Raw genomic sequence first — 23463 nt, 5'->3', positions numbered from 1 at the left:
TCGCAACAGATGAGTCATCTATCACAACAAATGAGTTTTATGTTGAAACAGATGAATCTTTTATTGGGTTCATGTTCGGGTTCTATTCGTTTGTCTTAAAAACAATAGTAGTAGTGTACCCAAATGAGAAATTCAACTAAAAATCATAATTTTACTTACTAACATCACCTATGAAGTAATGCCAAAGTGATGTACGAGACTAAATTTGACCTAAAAAATTAGTCAAGTAACAGCAGTAGCGGTAACAACAATAATAATGGTAAACAAGAAGAAGATGATGATAATGAAGCACAAGATGATGAATAAAGCAGCAGCAACAATGAACAACAAAAATGTCGAAGAGAGAAAAAACAACAAATAATGAGAAGAGAGAGAAAATGTGCCCCCCTCGTTTCTAGTTATATTAGGTTTTACTTAGATCAAAGTGTAAATTAAAAAACTTGTGGGTTATTCTCAAACTTTCCCAACTTTCTTAATCACTAATAAAGTAATTATCACCTACACTCAATTTTTAAAACTTGAGTCACCTACACCTCATTTCAAAACTCTTTTGTCACTTTTAGCTAAATTGCCCCAGTATCTATGAGTAATATAAATTTATGTTAATTCAAAACTCTTTTGCCACTTTTAGCTAAATTGCCCCAGTATCTATGAGTAATATAAATTTACTAATGTTATTTTTAACCGCGCTAAGCACAACCATTATCACTAGCTATAGATAAAGAGAGAAACACAGAAATTACATTTTCTTAAAAATTAAGGGAGATTACTAGAATCGGATGTTCATGAAATACATTGATGTTAACTTGATTGAAGTGTCTAGATGGTCATAGTGAAAGTTTTTAAATTTTGTTAAAACCCAAAGTTTCTAAATACAAATATTTAACCATTGTAAAGACTACTATTATTTTTTAATTTTTGGATTGAGATGTTTTTCATTTACTTTTCCTCAGTATAATTGTTCTTTTATTTTTAAACTGAGAAAGATCTAAGTTGATAGATAGAAGTTAAGAATCTTCACTAAGATGGTAATGCGATGTAGCTGCCACTTATATTTAACAGTAGTTGTTTTTCCTAATTTATTATTAAAGTGCCATGGCGCTAGATCATAAATACTGAATCATATTAGTTGATATTTGTTTGTAGAAATACTGGATGGGCATGACCAGTGCTTGACCACGGGCCAAATATTTATATTTTAGCAATAATTAGTGTTTGGAAGTTTTGCATAGTTATTTGGTCAAGAAGGATAGTAGTAAGGAACATAAAAGAACGGCAAATTACCACATGAAAAAGATCACATAGTAGATTGTATAGAGTAACATAAATATTGCATTGGTCATTGGGTATATCTTGCTTAAAAATGTATATTTGGCTAACATTATCAAACCAAAGCTAATCTGCCAACATAGATCAGGTAAAAAGGGAATATTCAAAACTAACATACTTGCTAAAGATGCTACAAGACACATTCACAGATATAGTGATGCAAAGGTATGTCTCGTGAAGAGTTTCAACATCTCTTTCGCTTCTTGAAGCCCAACATTGATTCCGCAGTCCTTGTTGGGGCTGATAGACTCAAAAGATCCCATACACAATTATGGTACAATTGATATGTGAGTAAAAGATTCTCATTGTCTGCATTTTATCAACCTATTAAATTAGTTCATAAAATATAGACGAAAACAGAAAACAGAAAACAGAAAGAAAATATGTGTATCCATGAAACATTAAAAATGTGCAGGAATCAGATAACTTAAAGTTAATACTGTGGTCAGGAATTCTCACATTCATGTACAAAGGCAGTTAACGGAAGAAGAAGATGTGCCAAAATGTAAACTTTAACAAGAAGTTCAGATATCAGTAAGAAGATACAATAATAATATACCAGTAGAATTCCATAGGTGAGATCTGGGAGGACAAAGTGTACGCAAATCTTACCAGTACCTCAGAAAAGATACCAAAAAAAAAATTTAGCAGTTGTTGGTTGCACAATTAGAGTAAAAGCAATCTCAGTACCGGATGTTATGATAGAAAGAGCTAGCTTTACTCCAGAACCTTTTATGAAATTCTATTTACACATATTACTTAAGTAAAACGACCGCTACCTTTCATAGCTCAAAGTAAAGGAAACTAAACAAAAATATTATAGCACAAACCAAGAAATTAGCACTTTAGTGAAATTCAGCATACACTCCTAAGCCGTAACTCATTTGGGATGATCACAACTTTTTATTGGCTCAAAGATAAGAGAAACTATGCATGAAAGAGAAAGCTAATAGTGGCACAATTCTTCTTTACTATAGCCACGGGAGGACTTGCCAAAAGGCCAAGATGAAGAAATTGTCCAGATGCAAGTACTAAACCAAAAGGATACAGTAATGTGCATAATTAGAATTGGCGATACCAAGCATTGAAAAGAGGCAAAAGTTGGATGATAAATTGCAAAAACCAGCTAGAATAGCCTCTTCTCTCATGGGTGTAGATGAGAAACTCCTTCTCGCGTTCACAAGGACAGATCTAATAAGAAAATTTGAGAAAGATCTTTGTTATAAACCATCACATTCAATTTTGGAGCTCGAGCTTGTGACCATCGCAGGACCGCAAACCAATAACAATGAAAGAATCAGCAAAGTCTAATATATATCTATAAGAGCTTAGTTACTTTATTATAAAGAAATAGAAGAAAAGTAGAGTTTATATAATTTCCAAACAAATTGTTTGGAAGGTGTATAAAAAAACGATCGTTTCAAGTCATTTTTCAAAGTTTTGGTTCTTCTCACTTTTACTTATTTGATCAACTACCCTTGTATCCCAGAAATAAATAGCATCAGTTAGTCATTTACTTGAAAATCTAACAACGAAATTCTAAATAGGAAGATTGATCAAAAAAAAATAGCACACGAACCAAGGGAGGATGAATAGAAGTACCTTTAAATTATAAAATACAAAGCTTTTACGATGAATTTAGAAACTTGAACTTTTGGAAAAAAACATACTTTTGTTCTGGTTGGAATTTCATCAGGACAAAGTTGTTAACCTTTAACCTTCAAGTTGAATGTAGATCTTTGCTACATCTTCTTCCTTTTCTGGGATGGTTGAGCCTTACCTCACAAAGTAATTGGGTGCCTAAAGTGATGGCAAGCATATCTAGTCAATTAATAATATTTGAAAGAACTTAAAATGTAATTAAATCAAGATTAGTATCAATACTCGGAGCCCTCCATCCAAATCATTTTGAAATAATTTCATAAAGGTAGAAATCATTAAGACATGTATCTCCGAAGTGCTAGTGGAAACAAATGAACGATTTGTCAAATTTAACGACATTAAGGAAAAACAGAGAAGGGAATAAAGATATCTCTTATCACCAAGGTCACCAACATATTCATATATGGATTAACTTCACTAACACATGCTATCCGAACAGAGATGGCATCAAACCTCAACCCGAGAATTTGAGAAACTCCTTCCCGGGTTCACAAGGCCAGAACTACTAAGAAAATTTGAGAAAGATCTTTGTTGTAAACCATCACATTCAATTTTGGAGCTCGAGCTTGTGACCATCGCAGGACAGCAAATCAATAACAATGAAAGAATGAGCAAAGTCTAATATATCTATATAAGAGCTTAGTTATTTTATTATAAAGAAATAGAAGAAAAGTAGAGTATTATACAATTTCCAAACAAATTGTTTGGAAGGTGTATAAAAAAACGACCGTTTCAAGTCATTTTTCAAAGATTTGGTTCTTCTCACTTTTACTTATTTGATCCACTACCCTTGTGTCCCTTGTGTCCCTGAAATAAATAGCATCAGTTAGTCATTTACTTGAAAATCTAACAACGAAATTCTAAATAGGAAGATTGATTAAAAAAAAATTAGCACACGAACCAAGGGAGGATGAATAGAAGTACCTTTAAATTGAAAAATCCAAAGCTTTTACGATGAATTTAGAAACTTGAACTTTTTGAAAAAAACTTACTTTTGTTCTGGTTGGAATTTCATCAGAACATTATTTGTCCTGTTGTTAACCTTTAACCTTCAAGTTGAATGTAGATCTTTGTTACATCTTCCTTTTCTGGGATGGTTGAGCCTTACATCACAAAGTACAAGCATATCCAGTCAATAATATTTGTAAGAACTTAAAATGTAATTAAATCAAGATTAGTATCAATACTCGGAACCCTACATCCAAATAATTTTGAAATAATTTCATAAATATAGAAATCATTAAGACATGTATCTCCGAAGGGCTAGTGGAAACAAATGAAAGATTTGTCAAATTTAACGACATTAAGAAGGACAAACAGAGAAGGGAATAAAGATATCTCTTATCACAAAGGTCACCAACATATTCATATATGGATTAGCTTCTCTAACACATGCTATCCGAACAGAGATAGCATCAAACCTCAACCCGAGAATTTAATAATTAAAAAAACACAATAAGTAAGAAATCTAAAAAGTAAAAAAGTATAATACGGTGCATTAAAACTTCGGCTATGCATGAATTCAGAGAGCCGAATCACGAAAGTGTATTAAAAATAAACTAAATTTTTTATAGACAATTTTTAGAAGAACAGACCAAAGTAATTGTAATTAAAAGACTTCTGTAAAAGATGGAGCAAGTTCAAATTTCATCATATAATGAATTTTGAAAGTAATAGCTAATTTTTCAGCATGATGATGTACTAAGTTTTAGCCCAAGCTAGTGATCATGGAAAGGTATCGCTAGTGAATTCCCCTGCAGTTTTTAATAATTTATTCATTTTGTCACCTTTGTAACCAATTGTGTTATGAAAACATCTAAACATATTTGTCGATAAGTAACTGAAGCATTAATCCTTGTTTTTAAATCATCATTGTAACCCTTAACTTTGTTGATATCAAGGCTGCCAACTTTATCAAAATATATTCTTAGATCATCAATAGACACATCCAGAAGAGCTTCAAAAGTTTGAAGAACATCTTAGATTCTAGAATTTTTGGCGGCCTCCTTGATCAAGTTAATTTTTTAATGAAATTTTTATGTAAGTGTTGGTTGGTTTCATATGTCACTTATATAAGTTTCTTTCGATCAGTAGTGTTCTTGGATTGATGCGAAATTGTTCACACTTCTCACACAACAGACTTGCCATCAATTCCTAATAGTCCCTCAAGGCTACCATAAGCATTTCAACAATTGGATTGAGAGAAGTAAAATTTCCAGCATCATAAGGCCACATGATGGCCATGATTATGCCTCTCGAGGCTTATCCAGAGAATCATTAAGAAGATAAGCTTCACTATTGATCAAATCATCTTTCTTGACTTTCCCTGTGACGCTATAAGAGAGATTATTGAACCGAAGATCCTGTCCTAGAATTAGCTTTGCAAATAGGCTGCTTCGCCAAATACTACTTTTAATCTTATTCAATGTCGCTGATTAGTCCAAATCAGCAAGCTATCTAAGCTTTTGCTCATGTCTGTTCTCTAAACTTTGTCATTTTTTGGTTTCTATAGCACTTATTTTCCTCCTTATTGTTATTCCCCCATCATGACATAGACCCGTATGATTTCACATTATCAATGTAGGAGATCGCTAGTTCCATATAGATGAAGAATTTAAACTCATAATGACCAAACAACCTATACCATTTCAAAAGTGTATCTTTACTACTTGGTCCTATAATATATAAATTGTTTGTTATACAAACGACACAAACAGAATAAACGTTGTATTTCTATACAAAGAACACAAACTAAGAAGCAAACAAAAATAATAGTTTTCGTGACATAAGTATACTCATATTGGAATTTCTTATTGTCACTTAAGAAGCTCAATTAACATAGCGATGCTCTAGGGTTCATGTAATTGTATAGGAAGGATAAGTAGCAATATAATAGAATTTTGTGTTTTCATCATTCCTACAAAGTTAAAAAGTTATTAAATTACAGTAATAAGGAACATTATCAATATCAGTTGTACAGAATTAACACTTTTCTTTGCAGCAGAAACTTAATCCTGAATAATATTTCGTCTTCAAATAACATAAGATTTACACATACTTAAGTGACATCTCTACTTTTAACTTAAATGAAAGCAATAAGGGGAGAGAGAAATTGCATACCCACTGTGTGGTGTATATTCTCCCCTCTCACTGTGCCAAGTCTAGCCTCACAGCACGGTCCAAAAGATCTCTTCCATTTAGTGCAAGCGCCTAACTTGATATAACAGATTTTAGCATTTCATTCACAGGGAGTTGAAAAAATTAATCAGGTCAATTGTTCGTAATGAATGGTGGTCATCTTCTGTACATAATTATGAAAATCATGTTTCAATTTTCAGAGAGACTGAGTGACAGGAGACAAAGATGGAAACTGAGAGTTAGATGAAGGTTACCTCGGGTCTTTAGAATAGATGCAGAAGATGCATTTTGCGTTGCACACACGTGGATTTAAAGTCCTTCCACATGTTCAAGAGTCAACCAAAGTGGCATTGAACTATCTCACAAGGTTCTGAATAGAGCTCACATACGAACGACTTTAATGGACGAATAACCCAACCCTTGAAACATACAATAGCTCCGAGTGGCAAAGAGCTGATATTAAGGCGTCAAACCTTTTCCTAGATGTGAACTCCTCTCACCAGCAACAGGTAACTCTATCCTAGATGGGAAGAAATCACATATAATGCATTTGGTTAGTGAAAGTTGTACCTAAAATGCTACCTATGCTTAGCTTTTTGTATCAATATCAACCATCTGTTCTCCATTTCTGACTAAAGACTTCCTCATTGAAGAAAAAAGAGAGTCAATTCCTATGCTAGGTAGTTCGCTGTCATGCAAAAGTTAGCAAGATAAATCGAGCACTTCCTGCAGTCACAGAAACTTGGAGGCAGTGGATGTGTGAAGAGAATCATAATCGCAAAGAAATTCAGACCTAATTACTGACATTTGATAAACTCCATGGTATGTGTAATTTTATTTTCTCGCTGAAGAAATAGGAATCGATCTTAGGGGAAAGATTTAAAGAGAGCAGCTTGAGTAAAATACACACCAATATAATTATCTAAAGCTAACAATCAAGAAAATAACTTTATAAATCTTCACTTACAGATTTAGAAGGGAGGTCCCTGATAGTGTCTTTTGTCATGGTTGATGTAAAACATCTAAAACAATAGAGTTCCTTTTGATTTTAGCTTCAAAAATGTTAGCACAATCAATACTCAGTAAAATAAGGAGTCAGGACCCTTAACCTAATTCAATTCAAAATTCGGTCAAAAATATCATAAGCATAAAAGTCTTCACTACCTTCAATTACTATTTTTTTGTTCCTGATGTCAATTCGGAATGCTTTCACTGAAGATCTTAAACAAACAATCACATGCAGGTGCAAACCCCAACTGGAAAACATGAACAAAAAGGAAGAACATATTAGTACAAATCAAATTATGAAGATGCCCTTGTCAGTTTGTACTGCAAATGGTACAACTTTTTGGTGCGGGTTCGTACTTCGTACTTCTCTTGTTAGCTTTTTCATGCAACAATTGCCGAGTATGATTTGGTATTTCTAAATCAATAATCTCTTAGGAAAAAAGAGTCGAAAACACTTTCACAAGAGTTTGGAATTTAATCCTCACCTTTAAATGGAATTTATCTTTTTACACGATCAAACTTAGACGATTTTGGACCGTCCAGTCATTTGCAAAATCTTCACCGACATTCTTTGGGGAAAGACCGAGCGGCTAATTCTTGTAGCAGAATCATTGTTCATACAGTTGTGAAGCAGCGGAGAGCATTGCTATGTTTTGTTCACTTTTATAGCATACGTGCTTAACAATAATATCGCCACGTGTTGTCACAAAGAGGAGAAAGTACCATTTAGATTGCTTTTGGTACAATTGGTTAGTGCCGTGTTCGTCCTTGCTGTTGTTGACTTATATAATAAGAGAATATAAAAGAAAGTAAATCAACTACGTGAAGGTCGATAGTTTCATTTCACTAGTTAATAAAACAATAGAATTTGTCTAATCAAATTATTCGGAAGGGATTAATTAGCCTATCACTAAGGTACCAGTTACATTAAATACTTTAATTTAATGGAATTAGTAAAGTTATATATCAATAAAATTTAACATCAAATCACACCACAAATTTATAATGAGGCAAAATTTCTAATGAGGGAACAGTGGTATCTTCGAATATCACAAATTTGAAATCAAGTTCTATAGCAATTCGAATGCATACAATACAAATTTAACTTTTATAAGTGAAAGAATATCAAAGTGAAAAATATTTATTATTACTAGAAAATGGAAGAATCAGTAATTATTATTTTTAAGGTATGTTATCACGCACATCAAAGTTATCAGTTATCAATCGAAAACTTATTTCATGTTATGAAGATAATAACGATTAAAGTAGATATTCATTTGGGCAAGAGACTTGTGTTTATAACATGTTATAATATAATCATAGAAAAAAAGAGAACAAGTAAAAGAAAAAGAGAAGAATTTTTATCTCTCTTGATCGATGAACTATAATAAAGAAAACCTCTCCATTTATAGAAAAAAATTAATATGATCACAAAATGAGTGCTCCTCAACTTTTGTAGAAATGATAAGACATTCGCTATCACGTAGAGCAATACTATTCTTATTGAACTTTTACCATTGTTCCCAACAATATGCACATTTCAGTTAGAGTATTTTCAAGGAAATACATGCCTTATCATTACATAATATCTCAGTGATCTCTGCAATAATTACCTTAACAAAATAAAGCAGTTCAAACTCTACAAGGTTACATGATCTTTGGAATATTTCTAGGCTAAACTCATCGACAACCTCTAAACTTGGAACGATCTTTCACTTTGAAATCATAAGTGAACGTTGTTCACTTTTGACACCTTAAGTAGACGTTGTTCACTTTTGACACCACAAGTAGCCATACAGTGTCATTTTGACACCTTTTGCTGATTCAGCAAAGAAAATGTATTACACTCGCTTTTGGGCAAGTGACAGAGATATTTTCATAAAGTTTTCATCTTTCTTCTCTTTCTTCTTCACTCTTTCAAGCCATTAACTTTCCCACATCATTATATACCCCCCAATTATTTTTAAAAAAGACCAAAATTGTCTTTTCTTCTTCAAGCTTAACCTCCATTAATGGAGGTTGAGGAACATGCCTCCTCATTCTCTTTACAAGTGTAATTAGTTTAAGAAACACCCGAGCCCTCCCCCCCTCCCCCAACCAACCAAATCTCCTTCTCCAAATACCCAACACCCCACCTACGAATCATTCTCTAAAACATTCCAACCCTCTTCTATTTTCGTACACTATCAATAACATTATTTTTTTTTCAAGCAAAGAATAATGTCAAGCACTAATGATTGACGAAAATGGTTAATTTTTTTTTAAAAAAATAAGCTTAAAATTCAAAAAAAATGATAGAAAATTTTTCTTGATTTTCCCTTTTTTCTATTAGTTTAATCAAAGAAGAGAAACCATTTTAAGAAGAGAACTCATTTTAAGAAACAAGAATGGTTAAAATTAATGGAAGAAAAAATAACACATTTTATAGCTTGTGTCTGAATGGAGATGTACGTTTTCGTGAAGCATGTGTTTGAAAATGACACATTTTATAGCTTGTGTCTTAAATTTGTGAAGCTTTTAATGCGTATCTGTCAACCTTAGAGAATGTGAGGTTAAGAAGGTTGGGTAGGGAAGACATTGTTGGGGTTTATTTTTGCAATTATTTGGTAAAAAAAATATTTGTCATTAATTTATTGGACATAAATATGATGTGGCAATTTAAATGAGTTGGCACAAAGCAATTGGCCATTTTATCCATGTTGGCAGTGAGTGAGATACACTCACCAGTGTTGATGTCGAAAGGTGTCAAAATGACACATTTTATGGCTACTTGAGGTGCCAAAATAAAAAACCGTGCCAAGTTTAGGGGGTTGTCGATGGGTTTGGCCATATTTCTATTTCTTTTTTTTATCTAATTGAAATGCCAATAGTCAAAATACAATTTGAACCTATCAGATTTTATAAAGTGAGCACCTTGAACTAAGTATAAAACATGTACAACAACAACATAGTATATTCCCACAAAATGGGGTTTGGGGAGAATAAGTGTGATGTGTGGTAGTTTTATGATACTTTTGATGCTTAAAACAATGAATATATGCTACGTCAAGAGATCGTTTATATGGATGTGATCTTCTTATGATACTTTCATAGGAAAACATGGTTCAAAAGTAAATGACTGAAAAGGAAGAAAAATGGCACAAGTGTGGAAACTGACACTAGGTTACAAGTCATAAGGTCTCGATACGGCTCATAGCCACAGTCGTTGTGATGGTAGAAACTCAGGCTTGGAAATTTAAGAAGTGTAGTCTAGCTACGTGGGTAGGCTACAACCCGTTGAGTGACATTATGAGTCATACCCCATAATAATTGGGACACTAGTGCATTTTTGCGCCTTGAGAAGTTCAAGTACAGGTTGACTGCGACAAGAGCCTACGCCATAGGGTGAGACGTCCTAAGTCCTGTAGATGTGTAAGTTGGTGTTTGTAGTGACGAGTGCGGCCTATGAGTCTTCACTATACCTTACGAGTCATCGCCTAGACTCATCCTAAGTGTGATTGAAAAAATTCTGCAAAGGTGAGAAACTTGACCTAGTGGCAATAAGTCACCCTACGAATCGTAGAGTGACTATACTAGTCGTCACCAACATCGAAGAAGAAAGGTAATGGATGATTTGAAAATAGGCAATGACTCATTATCAGACCTTATGACTCGTCGCCAGAGACATAGTCATTGTCGATCTTGTAATTCAAATTTGTTTAGGATAGATTTTCTTATTGTTGATAACTCTCCTAATGGGTCTAAAGTTTTAGTTTACATTCTATTACTACTTTTAGGGCATATTATTGTTTTTCCAAGTACGAACATCAAATTTTAGGGTCTAAATTCAAGGAATAATTTGTGATTTTCTTCTTATTCTTTGTAAGTTCATAATTATGATTTCTTCTCAGAATTATTATTGTGTACTTACAATTAAGAGTATCTAAACAACGCAACGTGGATTATGGAAACCATAACGGATTAAAAAAATAGTTTTCGTGGTATAAAGTGATTCTCGAATAGTGTTTGGGCATATATTGTTTGTTCTCTTTGATTTTATTGCTTTTTAATGGATGCGTAAGTTAGAACTCACCTTATCATTACTCTAGATGAAAGAAGGAGCAGCAGATAGAAAAAGATATAAATTAATAGATCATTGGACCTATCAAAATTCAATGAATAACTTGAGCTGATAATCTAAAAGAGCTAATGCGGGGATCCAAGATAGGGGTTAGTAATGCAAAACTCATGAGAAAAGAAAACTTACTTAAGGATAGTTGCTTAAACAAGCATGTAAAGCCATTTAGGTGAACTCAAACTATCGGGTTAAGCTTGCACGTGGTGAGAGTATATAGCTCAACTCAGACTTTAGCTAGAGTAGTTATATGTTCCCATGTGAGAATTATAAGTTGAAGAAAATAAGAATAGTAGTTAACAAAAAAGTATAGTTGAGGGGGTATTTTAGAAGTGTGGCTAAGCTTGAAAGTTAGAAATTCTATTACCTAAGGCTCTGTAATTTTATCCTACTTTATATTCTATAGGCCTATATTCCATGTCATAAAGTTGTAGCCTTGTTTTGATTCCTTATTCAGATATCATATTTATATTATGCCCAAGATTCTTTGATCCCTAATGTTATTAGAACTTCTTGCATAGAGTGTTGAAGAGATACTCTAATTGAGTATGAGCTCTCAGTATGATTCAGTCCGTATAGCCAACAATTTAGATTAGCAGTCAGACAGACAAGTTTCGATGGTTTTCCATCTAGTCTCACTATCCGAAGTTTCATGAGTATGTCTATTCCATGAGGTATTGGAGTTCAGTCTATGCATCATATCTAAAATTCAAATATTTAGTCATGATTCAATTCACAAGTGTTCAGTGAATGATCTTAGTTTTCCAAGTATTCCAGCTCAGAAAGTTTAATACCTATTATATAATCTTAGTCTTGTGTCTCATGATTGGTGCTTACATAATGTACTTAGTGTTGCCATAAAACACTTTTCTTTTGATTCTTATACGTGTTTTGTTGAGGAACAATTCCTAGTGAGAATTTACATATTTTATTCCATCATTTGTAACTCTTGGAATATTATTGCATCAGTTATCACTTTACAATTCTATATGTAAGATCATATCATGAGCATTTCTAGTGAGTTCTAATCCCTCAGCATGAATCAGCCCCTTATAAGTTAGTAGAGTCAAGTCAGCTCAGAAATTAATTTCATGATAGAAGTTTTAATGTTTCAACTCAGTTATATCCATTGCTAGTAGATATTTTATGTCTATATTATTCATACTTCTAAAGTCTCAATAAGTTCCAATCCATCATTTGAGGATGAATGTTCCCAACGGGGAGATGTTGTACCACCCCATACGTTTCTAAGCTAGAAATCGAACCTTCATTTCTACGTGTGTAAACTCTAGTCCTATGATTCATACTAAAATTCATCTTTCATGATCATTGACCTAGTGTGAAGAGAGTTTATGAGGTGGGAAAGATGTTCATAAGAGTCACTTAGAGCAAAGTGAGCTAAGAGCCTTTGATTCAGCCATATTTTGGTGTTTGATTCCACAGGGTCAACTTTAGATGAGTATAACTTTATGTATATATGGAATTTGGCAGATTAAGATTCATCAAATTTTAGATAATCAAAATAGCTTTCAAGTGATATAAATTTTGCCTTAATCTGATACCCGAGCAAAAAGTTATGGCTATGCAAAGGGTTGTGCGTCACCTCAGAATCACCTAAGGCTACTAGAATAGGCATGCGATTGGCTAGGTGTCGCCCAACAAAGGGCTAGGTGATTAGCCATGAGTCACCCATCCTAGGGCTAGGCGATTGGCCATACATTGCCAACCTTGGTTTGGGCGATTGGCTGGGCGTTGCCTAAGTCATTGCCCAGTGCCAAAAAGGCTCCATTTTGACTTAAATCAAGGATATTGAAGTCATTTCACACCCTATACCATCCTTAATCACTTCAAAAGGATTTGATGAGATATTAAACACATTAACTCCTCTCCCTTAACCCTAAGCAATTAGTAAACAAATAAAAAACCCTCCTCCATTCCCAAGAACAAAAATCCAAGTGTCATCTCTCAAGAATCAAGAAGTTAAGTTCTAAATTCAAAGTTCTCTCCAAGGATTCTTTCAATCAAGGTATGTGGGATTTATGAACAAGGATACTCTTTCATCCTTGTACCAAAACTTGTTTTAAAGTTAAGATTATATGATTTGCAATTAGGGTTGATACCCAAATTATTTTGTTTTGAGTTTATGGATTTATAAAGAGATTGAAGTATTAAAGTGCCTAATTGTTATCATTTATTTATGTCTTGACTTGAAGAATTCTCTTTTATGATTTGAATACCATGAGTATGATTTGAGACATTGATTAAAGATTTTCAATTGAGTTTTAAGCATGATATTATATTACATATTATATGAAAAAAAGCATGGGATTCAAGGCTTTAAGTGCATCAAGATTACATATGCTCATGTTTTGGTTTATAAGATTCATATTGTGATTTTGATTTCATTATCTTGACTGAATTTATTAAAGTATTTCAAGAAGATTACTGAGCATGAAGTTTTGTCATAAATTTCCAAGCATTTAAGCATATATATTATAAGCCCTAAGTTCAAGTTTTGAGATTTCAAGAAGATGATGCTTTTAAGCTCCTTTGATAAGTCTATACTAAGATTTAAAGCAAGGATTGATCTTTTCATCTTAAGATAAGATATTGAATCCATAGTTGTTCATCTTGATTATGATTTAAAGAAAGATAAACACAACTGGTTTTCATTCTATAAACCCTTATGCTATTTTAAGGTGGATTTCCTAAAAGTATGAGCATATAAGTTATATGAGAGTAGTATTTAGCACCGAGTTGGGTATGAATCCAAGGTCACATGCCCCATAACTACGTGCCACCATAGGTTTAAGTCCCATTGTGGGTTAAGTATGGTGATCACTTAAGTTAAGGTTCTATTCCGATTACAAGGGTAGGACAACTCTTCCCAACGTGGGTAAGACGTTGGACTCCATGTTAACTCACATGGTTTATGTTAGTTAGAAGAACCTCCCAAAGGAAATAATAAATAGTAAAGCTTTTAGAACTAAGTGTTATGTCTCACAAAGTTTATCCGTATGCTTCATAGCTCATGCTTATGATTTTACAGCCTTTGTCTTATTCAAGATCAAGGTGAGTCATCTACACTTAGCATGCATTATTTGAAAGTCTATGAGCATATTCAGTTATTGTTTTACTTATGCATTCTCCCCCACATACTCAGTACATTTCAAAAGTACTGACCCATATATATGTCTATGTGCTATATTGTCTCATAATATAGGTACCAGTTGTAGCCCACACATCATAATCAAACAGTATGCAGCTTCCAATCAGTATGTGATGAGGTTTTTTTCTTTGAGGGATCGAATCAATCATTGTTTGAGTAGCATTTTGTTTTCTTTATTTAGTAGTATTGATTAGGGATAGATGGGGGTCATATACCGGCTACCTATAGTCAATATTAGTAGAGGTTTCATAGACAGTTAGTAGAGTTAATATATTTGATTCCAGTTTTGTTTTGTATGGATTTGTAATTAGTTTAAATAGTCTTGTTGTGATTATGTTTAACTAAAGACTTTTATTTTGTTTATTGCTTTTTAGTTTTTATGTATTTAAATCAGCAGATCAAGCAATATGCCATTACAGGGGTTAGCTTGGGATCACTTGTGGTCCTAAGTAGCGTGTGATGTCCAGGGGTGGTCTCAAGGTATTACAAACTTGGTATCAGAGCATAGAGTTCAAGTGTCCTAGGGTGTCTATGAAGTCGGGTCTAGTAGAGTCTTGTGGAATAATACGAAGACGACTGTACTTTTCTTTGAGAGGCTATAGGGTATTTAAGAAATGTCTTATTTCTTTCATGCTCTAGATTGTGCAGTTAAGCTGTTCTTTTAGAAACTTTTGTAAATTCGTGTGTTACTCTATAATTCTCAATCTAGGACTTTTGAGATAACATGAGTATGAGATTCCAATTTCTCCAAAGATGATGGTCTCATATTTACTATCTGTAACTCTAGAAATCATACAAGGGGTTTAAGAGGAGCTCGTTAGTGTGTCATAAGTCCCTTAAGTTGAAATCTTATGTCCTCATCCATATGAGTTTTGCAGTTAAAATAGAATATGGTATGTGTTAAAATTCCTTATTAACCCCTTTTATCTAGATAGTGCTCGTAAGAGGAGATAGTATAAGCCCAGATTGTTAAATAGAGCTTGCATTTGAGGGATATTATGACATTGAGTGTTATGATTCATAGGTAGTATAAACTTCTTCTAGTTAGAAGTATGAGTATAGAAGTGTAGTGACAAGAAGGTTGGTGATGGCGATTAATTCAATGTATATAGATAAAATTTTGCATATAATTGAATTAGTAGTAAGGTGATACGTTCTTGTATGTTAGTTTAGGGGTAAGGAATGTGATACAGTTCCTTGGTGGAAGGTAAAGAAGGAGTTATTAGTTAAGGTGAATTATTATTTGCTTGAAGTAGAAAGGGAGTTATTGATGGTATTTATTGTGTTAGAAAAGTATAGGATATTAATGACGTATTTGGTGGTTGAGTATTGTTAGTTTAGGCTTCCCTTGAGGTTGCAAAAGGAGTTTAGTTGAAACTTATCAAGCTATGAAAATAATTTAGGTGTATAGGTGGGTAAATAGTTGTAATGTGTAGAAGGAGGATGTGCTAATGAATTTTAATAAAGTATACCATAGGATTATGATTGATTTATCTTGTTATGAGGTTCTAGTGGACTATTTTTCTTGGTATTTTATTTTATATCTTTCAAGTGAGAATAGTATGTGAGGTTGTATTGTTAATCATGCCTAGCATTAGAAACTAAGTTTGAATACTGGATGATCATCAAGGTAGAAATAACGATTTCTTGGTTAGTGATGCTAGTTATATGGAGATGAACCACTAGGCTTGAAATAATGCATGCAAGAATTTAAGATTATTGATATGAGATTAAGTAGGATGTTTTAGGTTTGATTTAGATGTACCCAAGGTGATATATGGGTTGCATTATTTTCTAAGATTATTAAAGGTTGTGTGTAGTTAGTATCACCCTTGAGTTGCTAAACGGGAAGAAGGCTAGTTATATAGTGTATATGGTGTTCTTAATATCTAAGTTAAGGAATTATGGATAGATGATGTTAAGTCTTTTGGTATGATTTTGATCCGTGTGGTTTAGGGAAAATATAAGTTTATAAATGTGATATATGTTAGGTGTTTAATGAGATAGACATGTTTGTGGGGGAGAGTGTGAGTCTATGGCAATGATTATTAAAGATGGAGAAAGTTAATGATGGTATATATGAAGGAGATTGTCCAAGACTTAAGTTAGTATGTTTTAAATATAGTTCATTCGCGTGATTTGAGCATTTCTCTGTAGAACATTAGAGTGAGGAAATTATGGATATGTCCTAGAGATACAAAATAGATCCATAAGTTTAGAAGGATGGATTTAATCTAAGGGGGAGATGATAGTGGTGATGAAAGATTATTTATATGGGAGAGAGTAAATGTTTCTTGTTGAGGAAAGATTGTTGTATACATATTTTATCTAAGGCTATAAGTGTGAAGTAAGATTGATGCCAAGCTTTTGATATACGTCATGGTTAGTTGAGATTTTGTTTGTGTCTTCTTAGGAATAGTGCAAGAAAGTTGTTAATGATAAGGGTTTAGAGAATATGAGAAAGAGGATTTTATAGGTGTTTTCCTATAAGTTCATATGTGGTTATAATAATAGGCTTGAATGCCAGGTTGGTATATAAGTAGATGGGTGCATTGTGCGCTAATGAGTTCCTAGTAAGAGGTTGAATTTAGTTGTTGAAGTGATAAGAAGAGCTATCCTAGATAAAAGAAGTTGTTAAAATGTTTGGGGTATTGAATTCATGGTTCAGACTAGTATTATGGTGTCATGTGTAGTACCTTATGATTTTGGGTTAATTTTGAATGTGGTGAGAGTATGTAGCTCGACTCAGACTTTGGCTAGAGTAGTTATGTTATAATACCCCGCAAAATTCTCTTCTAGTCTGAGCCTTAGAGTGTATCCAGCAAGTAGAAAATCTGAGTCTAAAAGTTTTAGAAGTATTTTCCTAAGTATGAAACACTTTGAATCGTGTTTAATTTCCCTAATTTTTACTTTTAGTCATGTAGAGCATTGAACAAGCTTTCCATCGATACCAATTTCATCAAAATCCAACATCGAACGAAGAAGTTATAGCCGTTGTACTGAGCGTTGTCGGAATTGCAGGTTTTGATGGTCGATCTGATGGACCGCCAAGTCCTTGGTAGACCTTCAAGTATCCCGTCAGACCAAGGCAGTGTCTTCCTCTTTCGGTCATCATATGATGGCCAAAGTGGTGGACCGTCGAAAAGTTAACGACCGTCAAGGGGCCCATCACTCTGAGGAAGAACATCCCAGTTTTGGCACTTGAGTGACGGACGACTTGGTGGACCGCCAGTCCCTCTGACAGGCCGTCAGGTCGACCGTCACAGACCTCCGATTAGAATTTTCTAGATAAATTTTAAAGGGGCATTTTGGTCTTTTCCACATCCTCCCCCAATTCTATAAATACCGGGCCAAGGGCCTTCAACTACATTTTTCTTCTCTCTTCCACCCAAAAAATTAGGGTTTCCAAAAATCAAAATACTCTCTTCTCCTTTCATAAAAATTCAAGAGGGATCAAGAAAGATCTAGAGGAATCAAGAACTCCTTTCAAGAGTCTTCAAGAAAAGAAATTTCCAGGTATGTAGATGTTGATTCTTGGGTCCCTTTCATCCAAGAAGCTCAAGTACTCTTTTTTAAACTTAAGGATTTTATGTTTTGTGATATTCCATGATTTGTATGAGTTGAAGTTGATGTTACTTGTGTTGTTGAGTTTGGATTCATGATTGTTTGTAAGATTTATGGTCTTTGATCCTAGTATGTGGAATTTATGTAATGTTGTGATGATTCCTTTTGAAGTTGGTGTCTATGTGAGGTGTTCATGACATTAGGGTGTAGAGATGGTTGAATAAGCGGAGTATGCACCCCATAGGTTGGATGAAAGGCTGAGGTGAAGCATAGAGGGGCATTGTAGTATGTTAAAGGGGAAACCCAAAGTTGTGGGCTAGTCCATGCACACCTAGTGTTTGATAGAATGCCTTAGTGAGTAGAATGAACCATAATAATAATATAGAACCCCCAAGTAAGTGTAGAACTAGACATGTCTAGTGGTTGTCGAAAGACCGTAGTGAGTAAGTTGAGACGAAATAGCGGTAAATCTCCTAAGTGAGTGCTCTTTGATTTATTTTAAGTTTTGATACATGCTAAGTGGTTAGGAAGAGAGTAATGACATGATAGTATGAAGTTTTCCCAAAATCTCATGATATCTAGATATATGTCGAGATCGATATAGGTGTGAAGTACTTGATGCAAAACTTCATTGAATGGGGTATAATTTAATAGCATCTCTTTCTTAAGGTAGTTTGTGACGATGAATCGATATTGATGACCCCCTGAATGTTGGGAGCGATCCTTTGGTAATCATGATGGTGAATAGAGGTTTATATTTCCTAAATGATAGATGCGATGTCGTAAGGTTTGTGAGGGGGAAAGTATGTTATGATTTTGAAACACTTAGACTGACCCCTTGGTAGTTGTGATGATGAGTAGACATTTGTGAATCCTTGGAGGCTTGAAATGATGTTCTAATGATTGTGAAATTGAATATATGGCATGATTTCTGAGTTTCTTGTGAATATGCCTGAATGATGGTAATGATGTATGAATTTCTGTAATGCTTGAATGAATGATGATGCTTTACTTCTATGTTATCGAGTCCTGGGGGTATTTATACCCAAAAATAGAGTTGTTGTCTAGAGTCCGTGTCAGTTTCTCAATAATTCCAACCGAGCCATGATTTTCAAAACTCAGTGAACTATAGAACTCCTCAGACAAGTGAGAATCTTAATAAAGCTCAGTAATTTCAGTTATCTCTGTAATCTCTGTATCGCTAGTAATATAGCCTCAGACCTATACTCAGCCCAGTACTAATGAAACTCAAGTGATTCAATTCTAATCTTCGAAATGATTTGAATAATCTAATCAAGCTATGTATTATCAGTCAGATACCGTGATTCGATATTATTTTTGTCGAATAAGGAACCAAGTGATCTTAGCATATTTTAGCTAGATCATTTGAGAAACATGATCATGTAAATAGATTTAACTTTATTGCGTTTATTCTAAGGATTCAGTGAGAGTCTTTTAGTTGGGAGTAAAAACTAGCACCGAGCGAGGAAAGGGATGGCGATTCCTCCCATTAGAGAGAGAGGCTGGAGTCGTTAATAGAAATCCCTAAACTCCAGAACTACGTATCCAGCAGGATACAGGAGACCCTATGAGTAGAGGCTATCATTGTCGGAGAGGTTGACTATTATATTGCCTCAGGTCGACTTCCTATGAGGGTCATCCCATTAGAGAGGCTTGACCCGAGAGTGAGTCTTTACCCGTGGCACGGTATTGATGCCCCTCCAGCTAGAGTTACAGGTTGGACCCCACCTGTGGTAGGTCGGGGTATGTCGGTTAAGTAACTAGTTCCCATAGTTGCAATCTTAGTATCAATCTTCAGAAGTCAGGATCGTGTGGTACAATCATCTATCTCAGTAAGGAACTCAGATAGTTCCATTGATTCATGGACCATCCTGTGAGATAGGCTTGGCCTCATATACAGATGCTTACTATCATATTTAAAGATCTCCCATCAGAGAGGCTTGATCTCAGTCTCAGATCATGTTGAATATTCTTATTATCATATTTAAAGATCTCCTGTCAGATAGGATTGGTCTCCTTCTCAGAATTTGTTGAGTATTTTTGTTGTCGAATTCAGATATAATCCTATTTTCTTATCATTGATAAAGCTTCTGAAGTTATCTGTTAGAAAATTTGAATCTTTAATTTCGTCGGTTGAAAGCGGTAAGCTCAGAACTCAATCTTTGATATAAGTATACTCAGATCCTCAGTTATCAGTACCAGATGAGTCAGTGGTTCAGTATCTTAGTGATGGTAGTAAGTTTAGCTTGCAGTAAAGCGGTACCCAAGGTCAAGTCTCTAGAATTATGATGATTATGAGTATGATTCATGCATTCTTGTATGTGTGCTTATTTTCGTGCAGTATTCTCATGATCATTTAGGTTATACATATTTTGCATGTATGGGCCCTTGCATTTAGCCTTAACCCATCTACATACTCGGCACATTTTGTGCTAACGCGTTTGCGCTATGGTGTCTCATTTGACACTATAGGTTTAGAGGCACAGGACCCAGAGTATCATCAACAGATCAGTCCCAGTCAGCAACAATAGTAGTGAGTCCTCTTCTTTCGAGGATGAGTTTTAATTTTCTATTATTGTAACCAAAATTTTATTTACTTTCAGTTGCCGGAGTTAGTTAGGGACCTGTCCCATCAACTCCACAGTTCAGTCAGAGTAGAGGCTTTTCAAATGGATGTATTTTATAGCTTTTCAAATGGATGTATTTTATAGTATTCAGTTTTATATTTTGAGTATTTATAGATATGTTGAACCTTATGGCCAGTTTCTACATTTATTCTAGGTATTATGCAGTATACGGGTACAGATATAAGTAAAGGGTTAACTTGTGGTCCTTCGGGATCACAAGCACCGTGTGACATCTCGGATGGGATCTCGAGACATTACATATATGTGCCCATGTGAGAATTATGATTTGTATCAAATGAGCATGGTTTTAAAGGGGAAAGTATAGTTGAGGAAGTACTTTAGAAGTGAGGCTAAGCTTGAAAGTTAGTAGTTCCATTGCCTAAGGGTCAGTAATTTTATCCTAGCTTGTGTTCTATAGGCCTATATTCCATGTCATAAAGTTGTAGCCATTTTTCGATTCCTTATTCAAATATTGTATTTAGATCATGCCCAAGATTCTTTGATCTCTAATGTTATTAGAAATTCTTGCATAGAGTGTTGAAGAAATACTCTAATTGAGTATGAGCTTTCAGTATGATTCAGACTGTATAGCCATCAATTTAGTTTAGCAGTCAGGCAGAAAAGTTCCAATGGTTTTCCATCTTTCCATCTAGTCTTACTATCTGAAGTTTTATGAGTATGTCTATTCAATGAGGTAATTCAGTTCAGTCCCTGCATCATATCTAAAATTTTGATATTTAGTCATGATTCAGTTCATAAGTGTTCAGTGAATGATCTTAGTTTTCCAAGTATTCCAACTCAGACAGTGTAATACCCATTGTACGATATTAGTCTCGTTGTCTAATGATTCATGCTTACAAAATGTACTTGGCGATGCCATGAAGCCCTTTTCTTTTGATTCTTATATGTGTTTTATTGAGGAACAATTCCTAATAAGAAGTTATGTACTTTATTCCATCCTTAGTAACTCTTGGAATATTATTGCATCAGTTATCACTTCGTAATTCTATATGTAAGATGATATCATGAGCATTTCAAGCGAGTTCTAATCTCTCAGCATAAATCAACCCCTTATAAGTCAATAGAGTCAAGTCAGCTCAGAAATCAATTTCATGATAAAAGTTTTAATGTTTCAGCTCAGCTATATCCTTCTTTAGCAAATATTTTATGTCTACATTATTTCGTACTTCTAAAGTCTCAATAAGTTCTAATCCATATTTTGAGGACTCATGTTCCCAAAGGAGAAATGTTGTAACACCCTATATGTTTCTATGCTAGAAATCAAACCTTCGTTCCTACGTGTGTAAAATCTAGTCCTGTTATTCATACTTGAATCCATGATTCATGATCATTAACCTAGTGTGAAGAGATTTTATGAGGTAGGAAAGATGTTCATAAGAGTCACTTAGAGCAAAGTAAGTTAAGAGCCTTTGATTTGGCTAAATTTTGATGTTCGATTCACAAAGGTCAGATTTGAAAGAGTATAACTTTATGTATATGTGTTATTTTGAATATTAAGACCAATCATATTGTAGATAATTGAATTAGATTTAAATCGGTACTAATCTCGTCTTAATCCGATACTCGAACAAAAAGTTATGGCCATGCAAAGGGTTGTGCGTCACCTAACAATCACGTAAGCCTACTGGAATGGGTGTGTGATTGGCTAGGAGTCGCCCAACAAAGGTCTAGGCGATTAGCCATGCGTTTCCCAGCCTAGGAATAGGCAATTGGCTATACATTGCCAACCTTAGCATGGATGATTGGCTGGGTGTCGCCTAGTTCATTGCCAAGTGCCAAAAACTCTTTGTTTTCACTTAATCTTGGGTGTTGAAGTCATTTCACACCCCTAAACCATCCCTAATCATTTTAAAATGATTTGATGAAGTATTAAACACATTAAATCCTCTCCTTTAACCCTAAGTAATCAGTAAAAAGATAAAAAAACCCATCCTCCATTCCCAAGAACAAAAATCCAAGTGTCATCTCTCAAGATCAAGAAATTAAGTTCCAAATTCAAAGTTCTCTCCAAGGATTCTTTTAATCAAGGTATGTGGCGTTTATGAACAAGTATATTCTTTTATCTTTGTGCCAAAACTTGTTTTAAAGTTACGATTATATAATTTGTAATTAGGGTTGATACACAAATTATCTTGTTTTATGTTTATGGTTTATAAAGAGATTGAAGTATTAAAGTGCATAATTGTTCTTATTTATTTATGTCTTGACTTGAAGAATTATCTTTTATGATTTGAATACCATGAGTAAGATTTGATACATTGATTAAAGATTTTCAATTGAGTTTTAAGCATGATATTGTGTTAGAAGTTATATGAAAGAAAGCATGAGATTCAAGGCTTTAAGTGCATCAAGATTACATATGCTCATGTTTTGGTTTATAAGATTCATATTGTGATTTTGATTTCATTATATTGACTGAAATTATTGAAGTATTTCAAGAATATTATTGAGCATGAAGTTTTGTTATAAATTTCTAAGCATTTAAGCATATATATTATAAAGCCTAAGTACAAGTTTTGAGATTTCAAGAAGATGATGCTCTTAAGCTCCTTTGATAAGTCTATACCAAGATTTAAAGCAAGGATTGATCTTTTCATCTTAAGATAAGATATGGAATCCACATTTGTTCATCGTAATTTTGATTTAAAGAAAGATAAGCATAACTGGTTGTCATTCTATAAACCCTTATACTATTTTAAGGTGGATTTTCTAAAAGTACGAGCATATAAGTAATATAGGAGTAGTATTTAGCACCGAGTTGGGTATGGGTCCAAGGTCACATGCCCCAGAACTACGTGCCACCATAGGTT

At 34.0% G+C, this 23463-nt stretch overlaps 1 long non-coding RNA gene across 4 annotated transcripts; it reads right to left on the bottom strand.

Moving 5' to 3' along the window:
- Positions 1–1288: 1288 nt before the first annotated feature.
- On the bottom strand, positions 1289–7910 carry LOC107842557. Of its 4 annotated transcripts, none has more exons than XR_007044865.1 (3): positions 7623–7910; positions 3984–7385; positions 1289–2583 (listed from the first exon to the last, which is right to left on the bottom strand). It is a non-coding gene; the product is annotated as an uncharacterized LOC107842557 (long non-coding RNA). The 4 variants fall into 4 exon arrangements; XR_007044864.1 differs by having other exon boundaries at positions 1289–2520; XR_001665874.2 differs by lacking the exon at positions 1289–2583 and adding an exon at positions 3091–3129.
- Between the last annotated feature and the right edge of the window lie 15553 nt (positions 7911–23463).

Source organism: Capsicum annuum, chromosome 9 (assembly GCF_002878395.1).
Source record: "Capsicum annuum cultivar UCD-10X-F1 chromosome 9, UCD10Xv1.1, whole genome shotgun sequence".
Taxonomy (NCBI): domain Eukaryota; kingdom Viridiplantae; phylum Streptophyta; class Magnoliopsida; order Solanales; family Solanaceae; genus Capsicum; species Capsicum annuum.
This window is presented reverse-complemented; position numbering and strand designations above follow the sequence as displayed.